This window comes from Hyperolius riggenbachi, chromosome 2 (assembly GCF_040937935.1).
Source record: "Hyperolius riggenbachi isolate aHypRig1 chromosome 2, aHypRig1.pri, whole genome shotgun sequence".
NCBI classification, from domain to species: Eukaryota; Metazoa; Chordata; class Amphibia; order Anura; family Hyperoliidae; genus Hyperolius; species Hyperolius riggenbachi.
The window spans coordinates 317,069,287-317,075,286 of NC_090647.1; positions in this window are offsets into that span (position 1 = coordinate 317,069,287).

The window sequence follows — 6,000 nt, forward strand, 5'->3', positions numbered from 1 at the left end:
ACAGACTGAACTGCCATATGCAAATCAAGGCGTGAAGATTGTTTGTTATAAAATCAGTGTCTTATCAGTATCAGTTTACATTGCTAAACATGCAGCTTGGTCCAGATTCCTTGCATGTGTGTAATGTTCAAGCTTAGGAGAGAAACAGTACATTGTTTTCCTGACCACTGAAATGAGTCATAAAATTCCTTTTTTATTATTTTTCTCAGCACTGTCTAGTCGTCTGTTATTGAGCTCTTGTTTACTAGAGGAAGGCGACGTACGCCACAAGGAAGACGACTGAAGTGAATGAAGTGTGCACAATGCAGAACTGCTGACTGTGTTTCTCAATACACAGCTTCCTTCTACTGCAGCTCTTGGTCATGTGACCTTTATGTGCCCTCAAGAGGTGGAATCAGATCACAGACTGTCCTTTGTATCCATACTTTAGTGATGCTCTTGTTCTGTACATGTGACAACAGGTTGCACTGTGCAAAAAAACAATTGCCCCTTTGTGTAACTGCTGATGAAAAATCTCGAGCCCAATCTCTGCTGGGCATGAATTTGCATAGTATCCCTTTGTTAGTCGCATACCAGCTGCCCCAACACACTTATACCTCCTGAAACATACCAGCTGCTCTATTTAAAAAGCTAAAAATGTATAATATTCCCTAAATATTCTCTAGAAGTCCTTATTTAAAGCAGCTGCTTAGCACATCCATTCTTATCGATTCCGTGCTTCAATATATACACAATGAACAACAGGGAAATCCTATCATATAATGTAATGTAAAGTTGTATACAGGTATGATAAATATGCTTGAAAATATGAAAGTCATAGAAGTGCTTGCAGATTATATTGTTATGATGTTTGCAGTGTCTGCAAAGGACAATTCAGTATTCAGCTGATTTTGAATCTTGACTCTTGAGTGCAGACACTATAGTATTCTGCTTTCTTATGTAGTCTGTAAAATGTCCTGATCTTCATATGCAATGTTGTGTTTCTGTAGGTGTACATGTAATAAAGGTGCCTAGAAAAAAGGGCACCGGATATTGCTGCTAGTAAAATATCGGTAAATTTACAGATAGTCTACTACTTAAAGAGAATCTGTACTCTAAAATTCTTACAATAAAAAGCAGACCATTCTATTCATTGTGTTCTCCTGGGCCCCTCTGTGCTGTTTCTGCCACTCCCTGCTGCAATCCTGGCTTGTAATTGCCATTTTTATGCAGTGTTTACAAACAAAAAACATGGCTTCTAACCAGAGTGTGATAGCCTGAGAACAGCTCACTGTGTGACTCATGCAGAGCTTGGAGAGGGTGTGTAAAGCTTCTGCCAATGACAAGCAGTGCTGCACATTCCACACATTCCAGCCTGAGCCCGACAGAGCCGACAGAGGAAAGAAGATACGATTTATTACAGAGACAGTGCAACTAGAAAAGGGTGCAGTATGGCAGAGCACATTAGAACAGGTATAGGAACTTATAGGATAGAAGAAATAAGGCTCAAAATTTTGTTACAGAGTCTCTTTAATCGCAAATATCTTTAGGGATATTTTAATATGACCTAACCTATCCCTACTCTCAAACAGATGGCTAGCCCTGAACCCCCTCTACCGATCCCTAACTGTACACAACCCTGCTACAGATGACTAGCCCTCTACCCAACCCCCCCACCTCCCGGTGGTGCCTAATCGTTAACTCCCCCCGGTGGTGCATAGCCCTTAACTCCCCCCAGTGGTGCCTAACCCTTAACCCCCCCAGTGGTGCCTAACCCTTAACTCCTCACCCTGGTGGTGCCTAACCTTAACCCCCCCACCAACACTTTAAATACCCCTGCTGCAAAGCCGAGATTAGTGGCCGCGGGTGCCATTTTTACCGGTTTCATTTCTGCTTTCTGTGTTATGGCTCCTTCACTGTTATTACAATATTACTGTAAATAGCATCAAATACTTCATTGGAAAGATGCTCAGTTTAAAGTTGATGGCCAGGAATTTCCTCCCTAGCCAGTTCCTCAGAGGCCTCCTTTCCAATACCTAAACTTTTTACTCTGCCCCTTAGGACACCTGTGTACTCAGTAAATCACAGGTACTGCTCTAACATAAAGGCATACCTGGCCAGGGTGAGGATTGATTCTGGAGGTGAGCAACACTCAGCCATCTGAGATGGGTCATGGCACACACCTCGCTCACCTCCTGTGAGCCTAATATGCTGTTCTGCTTCCTGTTCAGTGAAGGGTGGTTGTTTGTATTGTCTAACTGACCTCGGCTTTGGTTTGACTATGCTTCTGTCTCATCTCCTGGTTCATCTGCCTGTCTGCTGGATCTTCTGTGTATGACTTCTGGCTGGTTCCTGACTAGGAGTTCATTTATCCCTTGGATTAAGCTTTTACCTTGCCTGCGCTGGAGGAACTGTGTGGAGATATCCCTGATGATTAACTCGCTGGGGAGAGACCAAAACCATCTTCCGCTTGAACATCCCGTCTCCATGGCTCCAACATCATCCTACATCACATGACCTGCTGCCGCATACCACCAGGAAGCGCCGCTGCTGCCTTCACTGCTATTGGGACGGAGCCACTGTTGGAACGCAAGGAAGCCAGCTACAGGAAGTATGGGTATCAGCTGACCAGGGGATCACATGGTCAGACTCCATCCACGTAGAGCTGAGCGGCATCGCGCTCCTGGATATCGGGATTACAGCAAGATTTTGTTTGCATAGAGAGAGGTACTAACAACCACCCGCACGGCCGGAAGAGGTACTGTATTGCTCCTTTCACATATTCCATTGGCTGGCCTGGCTCGTTGGAGCGGCGGCATACTTGTAAGAAAAGCCATCTTTATTGTCCGTTGGTGCGCTGAGGTATTACTGTCTTTCACACCTCCTGTGCTTGCTGTATTGGAAGGGATTGTAGCTGTTACAGCCACCTGCATCCCCCTTTTTGACTGAACTAGATGGGCCATGGCTTGTGGAATAAGTTGGATTACCAACGAGGCAAGCTAGGCAGATGCTTAGGGCCTTCTTGGTGTCAACATACTATTTCATACTAGTCAGTGTCATGTGGCCAATGCTATCAGTCACTGGTGCGCTCACATGTACATAGCCTCATTGTTGACATGGAGGATCCACGTGCCCTAGCTGGCAGCTAAGCTTCACAACTGAGCTACTTGTGTTATTTTATTTTTTTTTTTTTTTTTATTATGAACAAAGCTAGTTAGTCAGTGCATTGGAGGTAAGTAGCCTAATACAAATACAGTATATACCTTTCCCTCTCAGTCCTGATACCTCTGAACCCTCACATACAATATAGACTGGAAGGTCATGTGGGGATCTGCATGGGGACAAACAGGAAAAAAGAACATTTAGCAAGAACATTTTTATGCCAATAAATTAAAATTAACATTCAAAAACCATGTACTGTGATTAGTTTGGCTTTTCTTTTGTATTATACTATTTTATTGTGTGTGTGTGGAGGGGGGGGGGGGGGGGAATTAGAAGCTCTTAAGTGTAATAAATAAAAATTAAAGACCACCAGGAGGAATGCAAATATTTTTTTACACCAGTGTATAAAAAGTATTGTAGAATCCAGATGGCAGTATTTAGTATATTCCATTAAAAGGCCCCTTACTGTTCTCTAAAATGAAGCCATGTATACATCTATTATGTGTATTGACGTCTTAGGCAACAGGTTTTGTCCAGTCACAGAACTCTTTAGGAACCAGAAATGCAACAAAGATTGGCCTTTAGTGTATATGAGGAGCTTTCTTCTCTCTCATTCACAACTAAGATCTTGTGAGTTGTCCTTAGATAGTCCTCTATTGTTTGCTGTGTCTGAATACCCTACATGAATGAATGTCCCATTGGTTGCCTATTATATACTGAAGGAGTTGTGATGCTGTAACAGATGGCAACTGTTTGATGCCTCCAGCAGCTCATGTGTGGTTAAAAAGATTGTATTTCATATTTAAGGCATATACATTTTTTCTACAGCTGTATGCTCTACACATATAAGTATCTTATTACTTTTTTAAGGTTGCCTCCTTGAATGACCACATAAATGGGTGGACACAATCTTGCAACTATAGAACAATCATTGTACTGCATGTATTATATGAATTGTATGAACACATGGTTTAAACACAGAGAAGATGAAAGCTCCTGGACCCCTGAAGTCTAGTGGCAGTGCATCACCACTTAAGGGGGGAATACACAAGAAAACATTCTTACTAGATAAGATGTTAGATTCAATATGGGCCTCAGCCAATTCACTTTTCCTCCTAAGTTTTCTCCTAGGTCATATTTTCATATTATAAATAAAATGCATTTTAAGCCAACAAGCAAGAAAATACTCAGAATAATTTTAACAGTATTTTATCACCTATTTTTTGGTACCTATTCAAGTGCTGAAAGATCAAGATGAAAAATTATCTCCTAGAAGAAAACTTAGTAGAAAAATTGAATTGGATTGGGCCCATTGACTCTAATATTAACAAAAATCTATAAAAATGATGAGAGCCCTTGATGATTTTTCGATCATTTTGTTAATCAAACATTGTTTGAAAAAAGGCCATCCAGTGAGAGCTCAAACCGCGTAAAGCAAGAGGGGTAGGGGGCAGAAGCGGCATAAGACCAAGGCTCTGTAGATTTTGTAGTGCTCTGAGCAATGTTATATTGGACTTCTGCTGAAATCTGATCTAATGTCCAGTGGGGGTGCCAGGGACAATGGGCAGGATGGCGGAGTAGTGGTTAGCACTCTTGCCTTGCAGCTCTGGGACCCCAGTTCAAATCCCAGCCAGGGCACTATCTGCATGGAGTTTGTATGTTCTCTGATTACCCTCTACATCCAATAAACATACAGATAAGTAAATTGGCTTCCCCTAAATTGGCCTTAGATTGTGATACATACACTGTACGATACATCCATAGACATATGACTATGGTAGGGGATTAGATTGAGAGGCCCCATTGAGGGACAGTTGAGTGACAAGACAATATACTCTGTACAGTGCTGCAGAAGATGTCAGCGCTGTATAAGTACTAAACAATAAAAAGAATAATTGATTTATAACAGATGTTGATAGTTTACCACATCCATCACGTATATATATATATACAGTGCTGCTCAAAATTATTCATACCCCTGGAAAATTTTGACTTGAAGTTACTTTTATTTAACCAGCAAGGAATTATTGTGGAAAAAAATATTTCTCAGCTTTTATTTACATTTGAGCAAAAAGTGTTCAGTCCAAAATTATTCATACCCTTCTAAATAATCAATAGAAAAGCCTTTATTAGCTATTACAGCAATAAAATGCTTCCTATAATTGCAGACCAGCTTTTTGCATGTCTCCACAGGTATTTTTGCCCTTTAGCAATGAGCTCCAAATCTTTCAGGTTGGAGGGTCTTCTTGCCATCACTCTGATCTTTAGTTCCCTCCACAGATTCTCAATTGGATTCAAGGATTCAGGACTCTGGCTGGGCCACTCCAAAAGATTAATCATTGTCTGCTAACCATTTCTTCACCACTTTTGCTGTGTGTTTTGGGTCATAGTCATGCTGAAATGTCCATTGGTGGCCAAGGTCAAGTTTCTCTGCAGGCTACCTGATGTTGTTGTTGAGAATCCTCATGTATTACTCTTTTTTCATGGTGTCATTTACTGTGATTAGGTTCCCTGGTCCCTACACCCCTAAAGCATTAGGTTCCTACCACCATGTTTGACAGTGGGGATGGTGTTCTTTGGGTTGAAGGCTTCTCCTTTTTTTTAGACCAAATGAAGGAAACATCATTGTGACCAAACAATTGAATTTTTGTTTCACAGAAGACCAGAAGTCTTATTCTTTGTCCAGATGAGCATTTGCAAAGGCCAAGCGAGCTTTTGTGTGCCTTATCTGAAGAAGTGGTGTCCTCCTTGTTCTGCATCAGTGGAATCCAGCAGTGTGCAGTGTCCGTTGGGTTGTCTGCCTTGAGAAATTGCCACCAGCAGAGCCCAGATTCACCAGGATGGCCTTGGTGGTGATCC